Raw genomic sequence first — 4,856 nt, 5'->3', positions numbered from 1 at the left:
GAAAGACACGGACCTGTTGGAGTGGGTCCAGCGTTGGGCCACAAAAATGGTCAGAAGGCTGGAACACCTCTCCTATGAGGACAGGCTGAGAGAGCTGGGGTTGTTCAGCCTAGAGAAGAGAAGGCTCCGGGGAGACCACGGCCTTTCAGTACTTAAAGAGGGCCTACAAGAAAGATGGGGACAGACTTTTTAGTAGGTCCTGTAGTGATAGGACAAGGGGGAATGGCTTTAAACTAAAAGAGGGTAGAGTCAGACTAGATATAAGGAAGACATTTTTTATGCTGAGGGTGGTGAAGCACTGGCACAGGTTGCCCAGAGAGGTGGGGGATCCCCCATCCCTGGAAACATCCAAGGTCAGGTTGGACGGGGCTCTGAGCAACCTGATCGAGTTGGAGATGTCCCGGCCCACGGCAGGGGGGTTGGACTAGATGAGCTTTAGAGGTCCCTTCCAACCCAAACCATTCTATGATTCTATGATTCTACTACCTTGCTCTTACTGCCTGAGCTGGTACAGTCTGAGAGAAGACAACAGATGGATATAAAGTAAAGGGTCCAAAATGCAACCCTGATGGGCAGCTACAGGAACATTTGGGTTTGGGGGTTGTGAACAGACAGAGATCTGGGGGAGTGGGGCCGAGGGGCAGGAGGTAGTGGAAGGCGTTCAGGAAAGAAGGACAGGGAAAGAAGAAGGGAAGGCACAGCAGGCAGGCTTACTTATAAAGAGGTTGGCAAGTGCCCTGTCAAGAAAAACTAATGTCCCGTTTTGGCACCACTGATTACAGGGCAGCAGAAAATACTCAAGCCAGGCAACACAGCAACAGTAGCACAGTTGAGGGCAATTCCAAGCTCCTGCAACAAACAAGGGAGATGTGGAATTTCTGCTGCGCCACTAAAGTTTGCAACAGAAACTGATATTCTCAAGGACGTATTTTCCCCCTGAGATCTATAAACTCATTGTCCAATTCTCTGAGAAATGTCATGCAGAATTGTTGCACAGAATTCTCTCTCTCAGAGGGATTTCAAACCTCAGGCAAGAAAATACACTGCTCAGCTAGCACCTGGTATATCTGACCCATGTGAATACACGGTCCTCTCCATTAGCTGCTGATATAAGGCAAGAACATCAATCTGGTATCAGAAGGGACAGCTGCCTTGGACAACGGGCGATAGACCACTCACACTAACAAAGGAAGTAACGATGCTGTTGCACTGCAACCAGTGTCATCCCTAACACAGTCCAGACTCTGAATGCACAAACTTTTTCCTCCAGTAACAGAGTAAACTTCTTATATGCTACGTTTCCACCACATGCAGGATTACATATGGTTATCAAGATCTGTGATCTTCTGTCTTGAAAAACAGGCAACACACGCATATAACTTGTATAGACAAAGCTGAAAATCTCACTATTGCACAATTTCAGTACCAGTTGGGCTCTGCAGGCAGAAGCTACAGTACCTAGGTCTCCCCTCGGCTCTTAAACATTGGCTTCGGTGGCAGGAACAAAAGAAAAGAAATTAGGAGTTCCCCTTTTCAAGGGTATGCAACAGGTAGCAAAATTTTCAAACAGGTAACCCATGAGTTACTGTTTGTGAAAATAAAGAAATTAATAAACTCTTTAACGCAACAGGACAGTAAATGATACGTGAGTACCACATCCTGCCACTGCCAGGCAGACAAGGGCACTTCTCTAAGGCTGTCAGGACAGAGGAGCACCAGCCTCGCCGAGGGGCAGCAGCACTCCCAGCACAGACTCCGGCCTCCCCAGCCTCGCCAAAGGGGAAAGGTCTGACTTCTGCCCATTAGCCAGCCCCTTGAAGAGAAGGCCCTTGCAAGTGGGCAGGAGATGGGCTAATCTGTGCTCAAAATACCAGCCTGCTCTATCATTAGATCTCCTGATCACCCACACGTGAACATGACAGGCACTGCTGATGAGCAGCTTACCTTTGGACTTCTGTTCAAGGAACAGGAGTTTTAAAGGAGGTGAAGAGGGTTTATTTGATGGGTGGACTTGTGTGTACACAAACTACTGTAATTTTGATTTTAAAGAGATTTGAAAAAATAGGGACGGTTCCTTTTACTCTCTTTGTAGACAGTAAATATTTTATGCTCCTGACGCCTTCTGCTAGCTGTCATTTTTCTCCACCCCATCAAATCAAACATCAAACATCAACATGGCACTGTTTGTGCTATGCCTGTCCCTTTCATCCCTGCTCTTCATTTAGCGCAAAGGAAACATTACTTTACGTTACCGTAGGAACCACTCCGGCTGTTTTAAAAGTGCCTATCACCTCCCTGTGTTTCCCTCCAGTCTCATTAGCTGTGATGCCCGAGCAGCAACATTTTGTCCCAGCTATGGAGGACCGTAGCGGCAGCATCGCTCTCAGGGAAGCTGCTGAATCGGGCACCAATCGGTTACAGTTCAGGGAGGGAAAAATAGTAAAAACCAGCCGGCGGCTGCTGCCTTTCGCAGTGCCGGCACCAGGGGTGGCTGCAAGCTGCCCGGCCTCGCTGTCCTTGCTCCCGGCCAGAGACTGAGTGTTTCTGCTCCTGGATGGAGAGGAAGTAAGTGTTCCTGGTAGAGCTAGTTAGAATTAATAATAATCATAACAGAGGAGTAATACAAGGGCTAGTGGCTCTTAGATCCAGACACCTAAGCACTGCGAAAGGATTTCTTCCTTCCCATTTGCCGATGCAGTCCCTGTTGCCCTGAAGTTAGACACCGTGTCCCTAACTACCTTAAAGCTCTGATTTTTCTGGAGACAGCCCAGCCACCTTATTAAACACACCCAAGGTAGACAAAACCCATATGTACTCCTCTTCCACTGCCTTTCGTGGGCCTATATATGAGGCAGGTGGAAGGATTAGGGGCAGAGAAAAGAGGATTGCCGCAGTAGCTTGAACAGTGATAAGAGTGGAATTAATAGCCATAATTATAAACCAAGGGCTGACAGGAACAGCAATCCCCTGTCCCCTGCTCGTCCTTCTTCAGGGCATGCTTTGCTACTGTTGTTTTCGTGAGGTAAGAGGTGTTGATGGCAACGCTCAGAGTACTAACAGGTGAAAATACTTTTTTCCTTTTCAATTTATCTACAGCAGTGACACTTTTTTCCTTTAAATATGCTCTTCTTGGCCTCTCATTTGTGGAACTGTATGAAAATAAAATTAAATCTAATAGCCAACAACTAAGCAGAGATCAGAAATGCTTTCCAAGAAAGGCGAGTTATCAGTATTAACTCCACTACCTCAAGGACTGCCAAAAAGAGCAATGTGGAGCCCTGCCAATGGGATCGCCATGGTTTTACAATGCTGTCTTGTGGCAATTGTGACTTGGTTTTCACACCTTTAGTTCTCATAACACATATATGCACTCTATGTTCTTCAGCATGGGGTGTTCTGGAGACAACTCACTCCATCGTACTCCAAAAACAATAACCCCTATCAATTAAGTCAAATTGAAATTTGGAGAACAATGGAGTCTCAGATAACACTGAGCTGAGCTATTCTGCTTCCACCCAGCAGATACCAATGGTACACACCTATTTCAATGTCGCTGATAACGCCCACTCTGCAGCTACTTGAAGCATTATATACACAACCAACTCTTTACAACACAAGTTTGAATTCAGCAAGAGAGACTGAGTATTCACCACCAGGCCCTTTGTTTTTGTTTTTCCTTCTAAAACAATGGCACCCAGCCTACTGTTTGTGGGGAAGAAATTGCCTGAAAGATCCTCACCGCTCATAAGCTGGGCTCTTGCTGAAAGAGGACCTGTGTGTGCACACACGTGTGCAATGCTGACACACCAAGTGAGGCTGGGGAGTCCACATATTTCTACACAATTTCATGTTCCCTGTACCAGCACCTAGGCAGCTACAATTGCCTCTACTTGTCTTGTTTTTTTAGAGAGCTGCCAGAGGTTTTACACTGGACCGCATTTAATGCAAACCTATACATAGCTCATAAAGTGCACTCTCAGATATGCTACCAGCATGGACAAGTCTCATATTGAAGGGGTACTGATGCTCATGGTATCATTGGCATTAATACATGTCTCTTGACAAATCATTTGCAAGTTGTCCCTGAAAGACATTATCACCTTCTACACTCCCCCTCATAGGGTGGACTAGACTCAGGAGACAGCAAAGCACCCCAGCAAGTCAGGCTGCAGAAACGAGGGCTCTAACGGCCACATGTTCAGTGTGAAAACGACAGATTCCCTTCCAGATAAGTTTTAACATTATTAAGAAAGTCTACGTTGTTTCATCTGCCTCCTGAAGGCACCAGCTGCAGTGCCATGCCCGAATCCTTCCTTACCTCCTGCACCATTTCACACTACAGACCGTATTCAGCATATTTCTAGCTATCCTTGATGAACAAGTTTGACGTAGTGATGGCAGCCTTCTCTTTTGTTTGCTATTGTAGCTCGTAATAAAAATACCATCTTCTATATTCAGACTGCCATCAGTATTTAATAGTACTGGCAACTCTGAAAAACCATGTTAGCATCCTTAGCATTTTTCCCCCCCTCTGCAAAGACTTTTGGTGTTATTTAGAGGGTATCTGCCTCTGCCCGTTTTGCTTTGTTAGAGACGCAATTTGCTTTGTTAGAGATGCAACAAGAGCTCCAACTGCCCCACAGCAGCTGCCAGATCCCTCAGTCCCGGCCTAGCTGCAAAGTATTCCCACTCCCAAAGTAAAACCGGAGGAGGTTTGTACACCTAACAGCATCTCGCCTTCCACCTGCCGGGGAGGGAGAGGGGGGAAAGGCCTCGCCGTGGCACCGGCGCTTGCTCGCCACCCCTGGGGCCGACTCCGCAGGCAGCACCTGCGCCTCACCCCCTCCTGCCGGCCC

Source organism: Aptenodytes forsteri, unplaced genomic scaffold (genome assembly GCF_000699145.1).
Source record: "Aptenodytes forsteri isolate BGI_AS27 unplaced genomic scaffold, ASM69914v1 Scaffold2, whole genome shotgun sequence".
Taxonomy (NCBI): domain Eukaryota; kingdom Metazoa; phylum Chordata; class Aves; order Sphenisciformes; family Spheniscidae; genus Aptenodytes; species Aptenodytes forsteri.
The sequence above is the reverse complement of the archived record's forward strand: the minus strand, read 5'-3'. Positions refer to the sequence as shown.